The sequence below is a fragment of the Mus caroli genome, chromosome 3, assembly GCF_900094665.2.
Source record: "Mus caroli chromosome 3, CAROLI_EIJ_v1.1, whole genome shotgun sequence".
Classification (NCBI taxonomy): Eukaryota; Metazoa; Chordata; class Mammalia; order Rodentia; family Muridae; genus Mus; species Mus caroli.
The window spans coordinates 126,898,121-126,915,538 of NC_034572.1; the positions used below are offsets into that span (position 1 = coordinate 126,898,121).

At 41.0% G+C, this 17,418-nt stretch overlaps 1 protein-coding gene across 5 annotated transcripts in view; it reads right to left on the reverse strand.

Annotated features, from left to right (window-relative positions):
* Positions 1–17,418, reverse strand: part of Tet2 (tet methylcytosine dioxygenase 2) — an 81,635-nt gene that overhangs the window by 31,319 nt on the left and 32,898 nt on the right. Inside the window, exon 1 of one of the 5 annotated variants that reach the window (XM_029475013.1) lies at positions 15,465–15,518. The exons of the other annotated variants lie outside the window; for them this stretch is intronic. The gene's annotated coding sequence lies outside the window, so the exon portion shown is untranslated. Of the gene's footprint in view, positions 1–15,464; positions 15,519–17,418 lie in introns of those variants that run through there. 5 annotated transcript variants of the gene reach the window in all.

Sequence of the window (17,418 nt, forward strand, 5' to 3'; positions counted from 1 at the left end):
ACTCTAGCTGCATATGTATCAAAAGATGGCCTAGTCGGCCATCACTGGAAAGAGAGGCCCATTGGACTTGCAAACTTTATATGCCCCAATACAGGGGAACGCCAGGGCCAAAAAGTGGGAGTGGGTGGGTAGGGGAGTGGGGGGGGTATGGGGGACTTTTGGGATAGCATTGGAAATGTAAATGAGGAAAATACTTAATAAAAAATATAAAAAAGAAAATAGTGCGTTCCAGGTCAGCCAGGGCTATGCATAGAAACCTTGTCTTAAACAGAAGTATCAGTGGCACAGATTCCTTCTGGTCTGAGCCAGAGCCCTGAGCAGACCTTGGGCCTGAACTCTGCAGCCAATCCCAACACCCAGAGGAAGCTCCACTCTCAGGAGCTCTAACACACCCAGAATCCCAGGAGCTTGGTCACACCAGAATCTCAGGGTCCCAGAGGCAGCTTTACTTCTAGGAGCTCTGACACACCCAGGATCTCAGGATCACAGAATCACAGGATCACAGAGACAGCTTGACTCTGAGGAGTTCTGACACAACCAGGATCACAGAAAGGATGGGCTCCAGTCAGATATAGCAAGGACAGGTAGCACTAGTGAGAACCAGATGGTGGGAGGCAAGCGTGAGAACATAAGCAACAGAAACCAAGGCTACTTGGCATCTTCAGAACCCAATTCTCCCAACGTAGCAAGTCCTAGATAAACCATCACACGGGAAAAGCAAGATTTGGATCTAAAATCACTTCTCACGATAATAGAGGACTTTAAGATGGACATAATAACTCCCTTAAAGAAATACAGGAGAACACAGGTAAACAACTAGAAGCCCTTAAAGAGGAAACACAAAATCCCTTAGAGAATTACAAGAAAACACAATCTAACAGGCTAAGGAAATGAACAAAACCATCCAAGATCTAAAAATGGAAATGGAACAATAAAGAAATCATGAAGGGAGACAACACTGGAGCTAGAAAACCTAGGAAAGAGAACAGGAATCATAGACACAAGCATCACCAACAGAATACAAGATATAGAAGAGAGAATCTCAGGGGCAGAAGATACCTTAGAAAACATTGACACAAAAACCAAAGAAACTGCAAAAGGCAAAAATCTCCTAACCCAAAACATCTAGGAAATTCAGAACACATCAAGAAGACCAAACCTAAGGATAATAGGTATAGAAGAGAGCAAAGATTCCCACCTTAAAGGGCCAGTAAGTAAATATAGTAGAAGAAAACTTCCCTAAAGAAGAGATGACCAGCCGGGCAGTGGTGGTGCACACCTTTAATCCCAGCACTTGGGAGGCAGAGTCAGGCGGATTTCTGAGTTCGAGGCCAGCCTGGTCTACTGAGTAAGTTCCAAGACAGCCAGGGCTACACAGAGAAACCCCTTCTTGAAAACCAAAAAANAAAAAAAAAAAAAAAAAAAGAAAGAGATGTCCATCAACATACAAGAAGCCTACAGAACTCCAAATAGACTGGATCAGAAAAGAAATTCCTCCTGACACATAATACCAAATTCACTAAACAAAGAATATTAAAGCAGTAAGGGAAAAAGGTCAAGTAATATAAAGGCAGACCCATCAGAATTACACACCAGAGACTAAGAAGAAAGCTAGAAGATCCTGGGCAGATGTCATACAGACCCCCTAAGAGAACACAAATGTCAGCCCAGGCTATTCTCAATTACCATAGATGGAGAAAACAAGATATTCCATGTCAAAACCAAATTTAGACAATATTTTCCCACAAATCCAGCTCTACAACAGATAATAGATGGAAAACAACAACATAAGGAGGGAAACTACACCCTAGAAAAAGAAAGTAATTTTTCAACAAACCCAAAAGATAGTCACACAAGCATAATTCCACCTCTAACAAAAATAACAGGAAGTAACAATCACTTTTCCTTAGTATCTCTTAATATCAATGGACAATCACTTTTCCTTAATATCTCTTAAAATCAATGGACTCAACTCCCCAATAAAAAGATGTAGAGTAAAAGACTGTATATGTAATCAGGACCCAGCATATTCCGGCATATAGGAAATACACCTCAGTGGCAAAGACAGACACTTAGTAAAAGGTTGGAAAACAATTTTCCAAGCAAATTGTCCCAAGAATCAAGTTGGAGTAGCCATTCTAATATGGAACAAAGTCGACTCAATAGAAACAGATGTATAAAAGTTGGGGTCATAGACAGGTGCAATTGACACTTAAAACGAGCAGAATGCATAGAAACAAACACTTATCGAGGACTAATTGGCTATTCTGGGTCTTTTGTTGTTCCATATCAAATTGAGGATTTTCCTTCTATTTATGTGAGGAATGAGATGAGGATGTTGATTGTGATTTCATTGAATCAGTAAATTGTTTTGGTAGGAAAGTCTTTTTTCACAATGTTAATTCTACCAAGGTATACATGGGAGGTCTTCAAATTCTTGTATGTTTCTTAATCTCTTTTGTCACACATTTAAAGTTTTCATTATAGAAGTCTACCTCTTTTGTTATGTATATTCTAAATATATTATTTTATTTGAGAAACTGGGAAGAGGAGCGTGTCCATGATCTCTTTCTTAGCAGGCTTCTTACTCATGTATTAAGACTGGTAAATTTTGTAAGCCAATTATGTATCATAACACTTTGATGAAATTATTGATAATTTCTAATTTTTCTAGTCAAATTAGAAATAAGAACATAAGAATATAATCTTCAATTGAAAATAATTTGACTTAATATTTTCCCATTTTTATCCCTTCTCTTGCCTTATTGCTCCAGCTAATATTTCAATCACATTATGATGGGCAGTATGGAGAGTGGGCAGTCCTCTCCCACTGCTGATTTTTTTTTTTTTTTTTTTTTTTTTTGGTTTTTCGAGACAGGGTTTCTCTGTATAGCCCTGGCTGTCCTGGAACTCACTTTGTAGACCAGGCTGGCCTCGAACTCAGAAATCCACCTGCCTCTGCCTCCCGAGTGCTGGGATTAAAGGCGTGTGCCACCACGCCCGGCTTCCCACTGCTGATTTTAATGGGGCTTATTAATGGTTTTATTCATTTAGGATGATATTGGCTATGGGTTTGTCATAATAACCTTTATTATATTGGAATATGTTTCCTACAGACCTACTTGTTCTACGGCTTTTATTAAGAAAGCATGTTGAATCTTATCAAAGGTTTTTTCTTTTCTTTTTTGCTTACATTGAGATGATCCTATGATCCTTGTATTTTTTTTTGTCAATGTACATGGTTTATTAATTTATTTCTTATATATTAAAAAATAAAATCAAAGAAAAAAAGTATCTTCATTGAAAATACATCTCTTGATTGATAGTGAGCATTTAACAAGGAAGAGTTTCTGCAGTCACAGTTCTCCTATGAGTTTAATTTTGTACTTTCTCCTGCCTGTGACAATAATTATAAATTCAAGTCACATCAACAGCATCTGTGAAACAATTACTGCATGGAGGGCTGAGTCTGCAGTCTAATCCATCATAATTATGACAGTCCTCTTTCAAGATGCTATGATGCATGACTTAAAAATAGCGCATTAGCGTGCAAATGGATCAGCATCTCATTTCACCAATGTGCGTTTTGTGCTGTAATATAGCCCAGCACCGTTTGACTTTCTCTGAATCACTCAGATGATACCCATATCTCTCACCATAGAAAACTGCAGATGGTGCTCAAAATTTGGAGGGCTTTTTGTTTTCGTTTTTTGGATTACTGGTCTTGTACAATGGTATGTATTTTCCAGCTCTAAATGTAAAAATACACTTACACAAGAAGTACAATAAGGCAGTAATTTTTACTATAAATACTTTCTCTATATACTAATAATACACACACACACATACACACACACAGAGTCAATGAATCATGTTTGTGTGTGAATTTATCCAGATTAATGGAAGCAAATACTTATAGCTACTTACGGGCAGGAAATGTATCTACTTTAAAGTCCATGTCCCAGAATCAATTTGGGGGTGGGGGGAGGTCATTGTTTGTCACCCTGTTATTTCCAGTGACAAGCTTTATTTTTTTTGGTAAACTCATTGATTTTTGGTTTTGAGACAGACTTTCTCTGTGTAGCCCTGGCTGTCTTGGAACTTACTCTGCAGGCCAGGCTGGCCTTGAACTCAGAAATCCGTCCTTGCCTGTGCTGGGATTAAAACCATGCACGACCACTGCCTGGCTGGCTAGGAATGATCTCTTGGCATGGAGAAAAGCTTAGAAACCATACATAGCAATTAATAATCTCCAGAGCAATGTTTTATTCTTATTACCAAACTGGAACATTATTTATATCTACCATACATTTATTTCAAGATTATGTGCAGTGACCCATTGTAATGGTAAATTTCCATTACCCCAGATCTAAAGCTCAAGAACACGCTGGATTACCCCGTAAGTCCCCATCTCAAAGTGTACAGGACAGTGGACATGATTACGCACCCTTGAAAACAAGCTTCTTGTGACCAAAATGCCACTTTTGTGTTCTTATAGTCTAAATCTACCAAATCCCTCCATTTAGTTTTTTTGCTCTCTTTTTAGAAGATATGTATTTATTTGTCCATCCATCATCCATCCCTCCACCCCTCCACCCCTCTATCCATCCATCCATCCCTCCATCCCTCTATCCATCCATCCATCCACCCATCCATCCATCCATCTAGGATGTCAGGGCTCCTATTTGACTACTTTCTACCTCCTTCCCTTGAAGCAGGGTCTCACTTATATTGTATTTGAGTTAGTGGCCAGCAAGCCCCAGGAATCTTCCTGTCTCCATTCCCTCAGCACTGGGATAACTAACAGGCATCCATTTAAACGCAGGTGCCCAGAGGCTAGCGGAGGGTATCAGTGTTGTAAGCTATTGGATATGATGAATGTTGGGAACCAAATTCTGTTGAGCATGTCTAGCCTGAGCCATCTCACCAGCCCTAGTTCAGTTTCTTAGTTGATTTGTCTGTATGGTCCTACTTTTTTAGTAAGAAAAATATATGGGAATCAACAGCTACCTATATTCTTAGACTGGTCTTAAACTCTGTTCAGCAGAGGATGACCTCCGGCCTTGACCTCCAAGATTACAGGAAGCTGACTTTACTATTTCCTTCCTTGTAAGAACTTTCTATAGTGGAGCATTGGGAATGTACTTCCATCTCTTGAAAAAGGACTTGTGGGAACAGAGAAATGGCTTAATAGTTAAGAGCAATTGTTGCTCTTCCAAGTTCACTTCCCAGCACCCACATGGCTCACAATCTTCTGTAACTCTAGTCCCAGGGGATCAGATGCCCTCTTTTGGCTTCTGCAGGCACCAGGCATGCAAGTGGTAAGGACATATGTACATATAAAGGCAGACAGACAACCACAAAATAAAAAAAAAATTTAAGTTAAAAAAAAGGAACTGGATAGTAGTGGCATATATTCAGTCTTAGCACTGGGGAAACCGAAGTAGGCAGATCTGTGAGTTTGAGGCCAGCACTTCTGTCTAGCATTCTAGAACTGCCAGGGCTACACAGAAAACCACAGTCTCAAACAAACACCCCCCCAACCCAAAACAAAACAAAAAGAAAAAGGGAAAAAGAAAAGACCTGTATATCAACATCCTTAGAAGTCCCTAGCCTTTCTATAGAAATACTGATAAGATAGCACTTATACACACACACACACACACACACACACACACCTATTCTTCCTAGGGTAGCCTTCCCTCCATACTTGGATGGAAGGCTCTGACTGTCAGGCTTTTTAGAAATCCTCATTAGGACCATTTAATTACTGTCTTTGAAAATTAAAAATTTTATCTTAAGAGTTGGGATTATCTTAAAGAGGCAAATAGAGATGGGGGTGGGGGTTGGGGGGGGTGGGAACCTCTAATTCCTAAGTAAGACTGCCACTGGCAGTTAAGTAAATGTGTTTTGCAGTTTGTAACTAACTCAGTCTCCCAAGTAGGAGCATGCCTTGTGTCAGTCCTCACTTACCCATGCACCAGTTAATTCTAGGACTGTTTCTTACAATGGGTTTGTTTGACTTTCTGCTAGCTGGAATTTGTCATAAGTACATTGGTAAACCATAAACTTAAAGCTAAATCTGTTTTTCACTCCACTCCTCTAGGATCTACCACCACTTGATTGTCTTTGGTATCTTCAAGCATTGCCCAAAATTTTCAATTCAATTCAAGAAAAAAAAAAAAAAAAGATAGATCTTTCCAGTGTGAGCCAGTGCCTTGAGCAGACCTTGGGTGCTAGCTCTGCACCCAATCCCACAACACCAGAGGAAGCATGCCTCCCAGGTGCTCTATTACGCCCAGGATCCCAGGTGAGGTGGCCACAACATCTGCTCGGGATGTAACTGGGCCCCCCAGGATCCAGGGAAGCAGGAACTCCCTCCCACCCAGCCAGAGGCATAGGTTCCTTCTGGTCTGAATCTGTACCTGGAGCAGACCTGGGATGCTGGCTCTGCACTCACTCTTAAAACCCCCCATGCTCATGGATTGGCAGGATTAATATAGTAAAAATGGCCATCCTCCTGAAAGCAATTTACAGATTCAATGGACTCCCCATCAAAATTCCAACTCAATTCTTCACAGAGTTAGAAAGTACAATTCTCAAATTCATTTGGAATAACAAAAAACCCAGGATAGGAAAACTATTCTCAACAATAAAAGAACTTCTGGGGGAATCACCATCTAGGGGCCTCAAGCTGTACTACAGAACAATTGTGATTAAAATAAATAAATAAATAAATAAATAAATAACCTGTATGGTATTGGTACAGACACAGTCAAGAAGATTAATGGAACAGAATTGAAGACCCCCACACCTATGGTCACTTGATCTTTGACAAAGAAGCTAAAAATCATCCAGTGGAAAAAAGACATTTTCAACAAATGGTGCTGGCTCAACTGACATGTAGAAGAATGTAAATCAATCCACTCCTATCTCTTTATATAAAGCTCAAGTCCAAGTAAATCAAGGACCTCCACATAAAACCAGATACCCTGAAACTATTAGAAGAGAAAGGAGGGAAGAGCCTCAAACACATGTGCACCGGGGAAACTTTCCTGAACAGAAAGAACACCAATGGCTTATTTATGCTCTAAGATCAAGAATTGAAAATGCGGCTTGATTGCAAAAGCTTCTGTAAGGCACAGGACACTGTAGTAAGAAAACTGCAACCAAGAGACTGGGAAAGATCTTTACCAACCCTACATCCGATAGAGGGCTCATACCCAATATATACAAAGAAGTTAGACTCCAAAGAACCAAATAACCCTATTAAAAATTGGTTACAGAGCTAAACAAAATTCTCAACTTAGGAATATCGAATGGCTGAGAAACACCTAAAGAAATGTTCAGCATCCTTATTCAACAAGGAAACACAAATCAAAACAAGCCTGAGATTCCACTTCACACCAGTCAGAATGGCTAAGATCAACAACTCATGTGACAGCAGATATTGTCGAGGATGTGGAGAAAGAGGAACACTCTTCCATTGCTGGTGAGATTGCAAGCTGGTACAACTCTGGAAATCAGACTGACGGTTCCTCAGAAAATTGGACATAGTACTACCTGAGGACCCAGCTAAACTACTCCTGGGCATATACCCAGAAGATGCTCCAACATATAACAAGGACACATGCTTCACTATGTTCATAGCAGCCTTATTTATAATAGCCAGATGTTAGAAAGAACCCAGATGTCCTTCAACAGATGAATGGACACAGACTGGACACAGAAAACTTGGTACATTGGAGTATGTGATGGAGCACTACTCAGCTATTAAAAACAATGACTTCATGAAAGTCTTAGGCAAATTGATGGAAGATCAATAAGAGATGTCAATAAATTCATTGCCTATTATGGGCTATCAGTTTAAGACAGTTTACTATGTGCCAGTCCTAAGGAAGCCAGGAAAACATTCCACAGAGGCAGAGGGAAAAGAATGAGTTCTTCAAGGTCAGACTAGACAAAGTGAGACTGTTAATCTATTCAGAGAACTGAGTAAAAGAAACCCTCTAAGAAGCATAGGAAAAAACAATACTAAGACATGTTTTAAAGGTACCATGGATGATCACATATCCAGTAACAAGTTCCCTGTACACTTTAAGACAATTCTTTAACTTGAAAACTCTAACATTTTAGTATTACTATGTGGTGCCTTTAGATAGTATCAAAATACAAACAGAAAGACTAATACTTTGTTATTAATAAAACTTTGTTCTAGAAGCAGGAGATTGCTCAGTGGTTAGCACTTGCTGCTCTTCCAGGACCCAGGTTAGGTTCCTAGCACTCATACCAGACTGCTTACAACCATGTATAATTCCAGCTCCAGAGAACCTAATTATCTTTTCCTTCCAAGTTCTCCTTCATGCTCATGTACATATACATATACTGAGGCACACACACACACATAAAACTTTCTATCTTTGGAGTCTTGAGATATAAAGATCTCAGCCGGGTGTTGGTGGCACAATGCCTTTAATCCCAGCACTTGGAGGTAGAGACAGGCAGATCCTGAGTTCAAGGCCAGCCTGGACTACAGAGTGAATTCCAGGACAGCCAGGGCTACACAGAGAAATTCTGTCTCAAAAAAAAAAAAAAAAAAGAAAAAAAAAAAGAATTTGTAGTTATAGGAATACATAAGACATGCACAAGTATGACTACTCAAGAGTAAAAAAACACCACTCCACCTTGATATTTTAAAATTAGCAATTTAGGGGCTGGAGCAATGGTTCAGTGGTTAAGAACACTGGTTGCTCTTCCCAAGGACCCAGATTTGATTCCCAGAACCCACATGGTAGCTCACAACTGTCTAATTTCTGTCCCTACTTCTAGGTTCTAAAAGCACCACACACATTTGGTGCAGAGATATACATTCAGGAAAAACATTCATACACATAATAAAATAGATATACGGGCAATATTTTGGATTTTAAATGCAATAGTTAATTGGTGGTGTAATTATTTTCTGGGGATTCACTAAAATACAGAGGTATGTACTCACTGATAAGTGGATATTAGCCCCAAAGCTTGGAATACCCAAGATACAATTTACAGACCACATAAAGCTCAAGAAGGAAGTTCAAAGTGTGGATGCTTTAGTCCTTCTTAAAAGGGGGACAAAATACTCATGGGAATAAATAGGGAGACAAAGTGTGGAGCAGAGACTGAAGGAATGATCAGCTAGAGACTGCCCCACCTGGGGATCTGAAAGGAAAACCCCACCTTGTTTTTAAAGGGTGAGAATTAGAATAGCTAAGAAAAAGGGATATATGAAGTGAGCACATGCAGATGAAATGGATCATGGGTCAGTCTATGGATGAGTACATAGCTGTACTCTCCAGGGAAAAGTGGGATTGGCCAGTGAGTTCAATCTCTGGGCAAACAGACATGAATGAAACAAAGATGTGTCAGCAAACAGTACCACTGACAGTCAGACAATGAATTGTTCACTAAGACTGTCTTGTAGCAGATTCCAATAAGAACTATTCATCTCCCTCAATCCAGGCCAGAAGAGGGCACTGGAGCCTCTGGATCAGGAGTTACAAAGGGCCATAGCCATCACACATACTAGGAAGTAGCCAGTGAATGCTCTGATGTACCTCACAGGTACAGGTGGAGCATCATCTATAGAACATGCAACAAATCTAACATTCCACAGAATAGCATATATCAAAACCCAAACTTAGAGGAATACGTTATGTAGTTTTAAGTAAGCAGGGTGTGGGGGGTGAGGAGGGGCACTAAGACAGTTTCACTATGAAGCTCTGCTTGCCCTGGAATTTACTATCTAGACCAGATACTATCTATACTAGTTTGCCTTAGGCCTGCTGGGATTAAAAGTTGACTTCACTGTAGCTTAGGATGGTCTGGAATTCACTATAGCCTTGAACTGGTTAAGAATTCTGCCTTAGCTTCTCCAGTACTGGGAATATATGGAGGCCACCATGCATGTTTTAAATACATTATTCCTGAGGTGCTGAGAAGCTATGGATGAGGGGAATGAATATAAATTATCACATTAAACTTAGCTGGGGATGTACCTATGTAAGTAACCTCAAACAAACAAACATTTTTTTATCCGTAAGTAACTTTTGAAATAGCAATTGTGTGTTGAGATAGCACTATGTACAAAGAGCAGGCGTAAGGAAGTCTGCCACACTGGAAATTAACTTTTAACATAATTTTGGCTTTTGTTGTTTCTGTTGAGACTGTTTCTTTGTGTAGCCCTTGCTGTCCTAGATGATGCTTTGTAGACTAGGCTGTCCTAGAACTCAGGTCCTCCTGTCTTTTCATGTGCCAATATACTCAGCTTCAGTTTGTTTTGTTTTGTTTTGACATTAGCATAGCAGGTATTTTGTTAAATGGCTGTGTTTTAACTTTCAAGATAAATGAGAATTTATCACTAACTTTGTATAGCTCAGGTCCACCTGCCTAGGAATGGTACTGCCCAGAGTGGGCTAGTCCCTCATATCAATTAACAAGTCAGAAAAAATGTCCCAAACATGCCTATAGGCCAATCTTTGAGTTTTCTCTTCCTAGATAAATCTAGCTTGTATCACGTGATAAAAAACAAAACAAAACATAGCTTTCTAACTTAAGGTGACTGCCACACAACTACTGCTTGTCTTATAAATATTTAAAAGTACCACCTAGATAATTAATTTTGAAGTAGTAAAAAAAAAAAATCACAAGGCACTGAATTTAGAACTTGGGCTGAATTTCAGTAATAAACATGGGTCAAGCATCATTGTTTTAAAAGTTCTTTCATTATTTTTCATATGTGTATTTTATGGGCTGCCAGTAGTCAGAAGACTGTAGACAAACACTGAAATTGCATTTCTAGTTCACTGATACCCACTTGAAGAAAATTAGAGACCATCAGGCCTCATGACATACTTTATGGACAGCATCCTTCCAATCCAGCACTATACAAAGCATGCTTATGATATACTTGACACATAGCCTCACCGGTTCAACTGATTTTTATTGAGCTGTAAGTACTGTAAAACAGTGTAGCCTGGACAGCACACACATTTGGAGCTTTCTCCTAAGTACAGCTGTCAATCATGGTCAATAAGTAATGCAGGATCCAAACAAAAATGAAGCCATGAACATTTACAGTAATTGTCAAGTTTATTGGCAAGTGCTATTATTAAAGAATTCAAATTGGCAAGCTACAGATAGGGGAAAAATCTTCACTAACCCCACAACCTATATATAGAAGGGTAATATCCAAAATAGATAAAGATCTCAAGAAGCTAACCTCCAAAATACCAAACAACCCAATCAAAAAAAAAAATGGGTATAGAACTAAACAAAATTTCACAACCCAGGAATCTTGGATGGTTGAGAAACACCTAGAGGAATCTTCAAAGTCCTTAGTGATCAGAGAAATGCAGATGAAAAGGACCCTGAGAATCTACCTTATACCAATCAGAATGGCTAAGATCAAAACCTCAGGTGACAACACATGTTGGAAGAGGATGTGGAGAAAAAGGAACATTCCACCATTGCTGGTGGGATTGCAAACTGGCTTAACCACTCTGGAAATCCATCTGGAGTTTCCTCAAAAAATTAGAAATAGATCTACCTGAAGACCCAGCAATACCACTCTTGGGAGTATACCCAAAAGATGTCCCACCATGCCACAGGGGCACATGCTCCACTATGTTCATAGTGGCCTTGTTTGATAGCCAGAAGCTGGAAACAACCCAGATGTCCCACAATGGAAGAATGGGTACAGAAAATGCAGTTCATTTACACAATGGAATACTACTCAGCTATTAAGAATGAGGACATCCTGAGGCAAATGGATGGAACTAGAAAACATCCTGAGTGAGGTAACTCAGACCCAAAAGGACATGCATGGTATGTACTCACTAATAAGTGAATATTAGCCAAAACCAAAAAGTACAGAATACCCAAGATACAGTCCACAGAACTCAAAAAGGTCAATAAGCTGAAGTGCCCAAGTGAGGACACCTCAGTCCACCTGGGAGGGAGAAGAAAGAAATCACAATGAGGGAGGAAGGGAGGGAGAGAGGGAATGACTTGGGAGGGAAAGTAGACAGGGAATGGGAGTGGGGGGGTATGACTTGGTATTGGGTGGGGGGAAAGGACCAAAGACCTGAGGGCCAGCAGAAAGAATGGAAACAGGTAACAGAGGTTGGGGGGATGGACCTTCCAGAATGCACCAGAAACCTGGGAGGTGAGAGACTCTCAGGACTCAAAGGGAGGGACCTTAGAAGGGAGAGGGAACTTATAGAGCCCACCTCCAGCAGAAAGACAGGGCATTGAGTGAGGGATGGGGTTGCCATCCCACAGTCAATACTCTGGACCATATTTGTTCCTGTCTGAAAGAACTGCAGGGATGGAAATGGAGAGGAGCCTGAGGAAAAGAAGGTCCAGCGACAGGCCCAAAGTAGGGTCCAACTCAAGGGGTGGTCCCAAGGCCTGACACTGTTACTGAAGCTATAGAACACTCACAAAAAGGGACCTATCATGACTGCAACTCAGGATGCAGACTGGCAGCAGTGGTATAGAGAGCAGTGTAGACCTGACTGGCCTAGAACTTCTGTGGTCAAAACTAACCTGCTTTAGTCTTCCAAGTGCCTTGATTACAGAAACACCACACCAGCCTTCATTTAATTCCCATAGCTTCTATACCCAGGTAGAACATCTGGTGCCAGGGGAAGAGCCCAGGCCTAAGACAGTCCCCTATTAGATGCCAGTTGAAAGCCTTTCTATGCTTCTGACCAATAGGCTACAATTTCCTTGGGTTTGACTCATTTCTCAGAGAGCTCACAAAACTCAAGAGCACTGTGTAAACCACAAGGCATTCTATAAACCAATTTTCCATTAAGAAACTGTAAGAAGGAAAGAAGGGTATGGATGAAAAGAGGTGTAGAAAGGAGAGAGAGAGAGAGAGAGAGAGAGAGAGAGAGAGAGAGAGAGAGAGAGAGAGCGCGAGCTTGAAGCTCCCTTACCTGCTTTGGGAGATCACACACACCTCAGGTCTTACCTCTCACACACACTCTGCTGGGGCATGCTAGAGGACACTGTCCTTTACTGGCTCCTATAAAACTTGCAAGTGTATTTAATGCTAATGAGCTGGGTGGGGATCCAGGGAGACACCTTAGCATTCTGGGCCTCTCCCACCTCCCTGGGGCAAGGGTGGCTGTCATCACACTCTAGAAAGTCCAGTTTCTATGATCTACCCTAGGGACAATAAACTCAGCCTGCTATTCGGAGTTACAAGCCAGATGCAAATTTAAAACTGACATATCTCATAATGTCACTGAATGTAAGGGAAAAGGAAATTTCAACCAAAATGAGAACACAAATATATTACTCAACAGTAGAACAGCATGTTTGGAAATAATTTGCTTGGCATTCTATAAATGAATTATAGACTTGTGTGTCACCCTGCCAAAGGAATTAGCATGCAGCATGGTTGTAGGTAGAAAATATGCCCTCAAGTGCAAGCACATGTATGCAAAGATACGAAGAGACATCCACACATGACACACATAGACACACACAGATTCAGACACAGTGACACAAAGAGACAGACATATAGACACACCTGCATAGGCAGGCACACAAGAAAAAAAATTTTATATATACTTTGAAAGAAGTGAATGTCAAATCTGAAAACCGACTGAAATTAAAAAGAAAAATCACAGGGATGGGGTTGCCGTCCCACAGTCAAAAACTCTGACCCAGAATTGCTCCTGTCTAAAAGAACTGCAGGGACAAAAATGGAGAAGAGACTGAGGGAGAGGAGGTCCAGTGACTGGCCCGACTAGGGACCCATCTCAAGGGGAGACTCCAAGGCCTGACACTACTGCTGATGCTATGGTGTGCTTACAGACAGGATTCTAGCATGGCTGCCCTCTGAGAAGCCCAACAAGCAGCTGAATGAGTCAGATACAGATATTTACACCCAACCAATGGTCTGAAGTTGGGGACCCCTGTGGTTGAATTAGGGAAAAGCTGGAAGAAGCTAAGGAGGAGGGCAACCCCATAAGAAGACTAGCAGTTTCAACTAACTTGGACCCCCGAGATCTCTCAGCCACCCACCAGGCAGCTGGTCTGAGGTCCCCAACACATGCACAGCAGAGGACTTCCTGGTCTGACCTCAGTGAGAGAAGATGCACATAACCCTCACTTGGTGGGGTGGGACTTGGTGTGGGGACATCCTTTTGGAGATGGGAGGGGGGTAGGGGATGAGGAATAGTCAGAGGGTGGACTGGGAGGGGGATAAAGTCTGGACTGTAAAAAAAAAAAAAAAAAAAAAAAAAAAAAGATAAAAGAATAAAAAAAAATCCAAGACACACATACACAAAAGAAAAGGAAAAAGAAAAATCACATTAAGCAACATAATTTAGCAACTATTCTAGAAGCCACAAATTTTGTTTTATGACAAGGTCCTTACTCTACAGTCCCCCTGGTTGATTTTGCACAGGTTATTCCAACCCACACCTCAATCCTAGCACTCAGGAGGCTGAAGAAGGAGGATTTTGAATTTGAGGCTCTGGCTCAAAAGCAGAGAAGGATGGGGATGATGACTGACAGACAGACAGACAGACAGATGGGAATATTAATGAATAAATGACTCATTTGCCCCTGTGCTGGGATTACAGGTATGTGCCACCACACAGCTAGCCACCCAGTTCCCTTTTTGTCATTGTCATTGTTATTGTTGTTGTTGTTTTCCAGACAGGGCTTCTCTGTGTAGCCCTGGCTGTTCTGGAACTCACTCTGTAGACCATGCTGGCCTCGAACTCAGAAATCCGCCTGCCTCTGCCTCCCAAGTGCTGGGATTAAAGGCATGCACCACCACTGCCCGGCTTACCCAGTTCCCTTTTAAAAGAACATTTTAGTGCCCAGTGGGCATGGGGGTGCATGAATTTACTCTGGGAGGCAGAAGTAGGCAACTCTGTTAGTTCATAGTAAGTTCCAGGCCAGCCAGGGTTTCATAGTAAGACCCTGTGTATATGTGTATGTGGGGAGGGGGAACATTTAGGAAGAGCACAATGAGTAGGCTAGCTTAATGTACGTCAGCACTAACCAAATTGGTGTAAGTACACTCCTGTCCCCACTTGAGGTTCAGAGCTACAAACATGGCTGCATTTGGACACATTTTAGAAGGCCTGGATCTGTTTTCCCTGCCTGGTTGTAATCCTGTTTTGTCTCAATCAACTTTAATTTTTGTTTTAGACTAAATTGGCCTTATTCTAGGTTAACAAAGATACAGAGATTTGTTTCCTTTTCTAAGGAACTTTACTTAAAAAAAAAAAAAAAAGCCTTTGAAATAAGTACCTGAAAATAGTGATGAGCACTGCACATCTGAAAACGCATGGAATATTCTACTTATTTTAATTCTCAGAGAAAGGAGAACCAAAGTAAAATTTAGGTATTCAAGTCACAAAAGCACAAAAGAGAGCTAAGGGCACTGTACTCACCCTGATGTTATCACTAGACAGTTAAGGGCCAGAAGATCAGCAATTGAAATGCATCTTCAGATACACCGCCCCAGCCTAGGTCAACAAAAGAGACACTACCTCAAAAGACCGCAACAAAAGCCAACAGCCCGGTAAAAACCCTAAATCTGCAATGGGTAAAGCTGGAGAAGGTCAAGTTGAGTGAGATAACCAGAGAGACAACTGTCATGTGTTCTCTCTGCCTAGGCCCCATCTCCAAACCTGCAGATGTAAGTACAGATCGTGGAGCAAGTACAGAAACCAGGGAAGTAAGAAGGGACCATTGCTGGTATGGAGGGGAGTGGGGAATAACAGGGTCCATGTGGTCTAATCAGGGAAACAAGAAAGAGGTGCTTTAATTAGGGAGGAGAAAGAGAGGGATACGGAAGCTGATATAAGCTGAGACTAAAGAAATGACTCAATGGTTAGGAGTGCTTGTTGCTCTTGCAGAGGATCTGGGACTCCCAGCACCTACAATACGGCTCACAACAGCCTGCATACAGCTCAAGTTATAGAGATCCTAACACCCTCTCTGCCCTCTGTGGGCACTGGGCATGCTCCAGGTACACATATGTACATGCAGTTAAAACACTCATACATAAAAAACTGCCATGAACATATTTCTGCAGGTTTTTATGTAGATAAAAAAAAATCTTCAGTTCGCTTGGGTAAATATTCAAAATAAATATCAAGTTGTGTTTAAATCTAAACCCTCACTAAGATTTAAGGAGAGTATATTCATTGGTCAAAAATTACAAAAGCCTTAAATACAAATAGGACATTCACATAGGATCAGAAATTCTACAAGAAACCTATGATTGGCCTGATCTCAACATTAAAATCTAAGATGATACACAACATCTTCATATTGATAAAAAACAATCTGATAGGCTAATATCTGAAACGATGAGCAAACACTTCTAGAACCTCCTTTGGCACTCTGGCTTTATTTTAGAATACAAAATGTTTTTACCAAGACTCTCATCTCTGCTTAAAATATCCCATGAGATCAATAGAGGCAAATGATACTCTGCTGGGAGAGGAAGCTGAAATCCAAGGACAGTGAAAATGACTTTCTCGGTGGGACTCTATTTCAGTCTGCTCCACTTGTTCTAAATGTTCTTGTTGCATGTGGATCTGTAGTAACGCAAGACTCCTGCCCAGCTGCTGGTGAATCCTGAGATTGCCAAATTTCTCAGCTGAATCCTATGACAATGCTCATATTCTCTAACCCCTGAGAAACGCAGGCTACACATGCTAGTCTATATCACAGGGCTCTAACACAGTTCTCCCACAGCTCAAACCAGGCTGTGCCAGGGTGGAGAGAGGAAAGAAATGAATATGGACAATCAAAACCTTTCAAATACACTTCTGCAGTTCATTTGCTAAATTGTTATATCTTATTTTTAAAATTTAACTAAAAACAGGGCCAGCAAGACAATCCAACAAGTATAGAAAGGCAATTGAGTCCAGTGAGTTCCACCCCCACTATATGCACAGATGGAGAGGACCAGCTCCCAAAGACTGCATGTGTGCATGTGTCCATACACTACAATACATTTAACAACACTTTTAAAAATTAAAAGCAGTAACAAATGGCAAGAGGTGAAAAGTCATTTGGAGACCGACCGAAGAACTCGGCATGAAATGATCTGCTGTATCTGTGTTGGTTTTAAAATTCTGTGTCAGACTCCCTCCCCCCTCACCCCCCCCCATCCTGTGTCAGTCAGGCAATATGGCGACCTAGAGTCAAGCTACCTGGGAACTTGAGGCAGGAGGATAACTTTAGTTAGACAACAATATAGTTGTACCTCAAGTCAGTAACAAACAAACAACAAACGATCCCAAGATTCAAAGGGCAAGTTAGGCAAATGACTACAGACTTCAGTTCACCTGAATGGTTTGTAAGGAGGAAACACTGAGATCTAGTTCATTG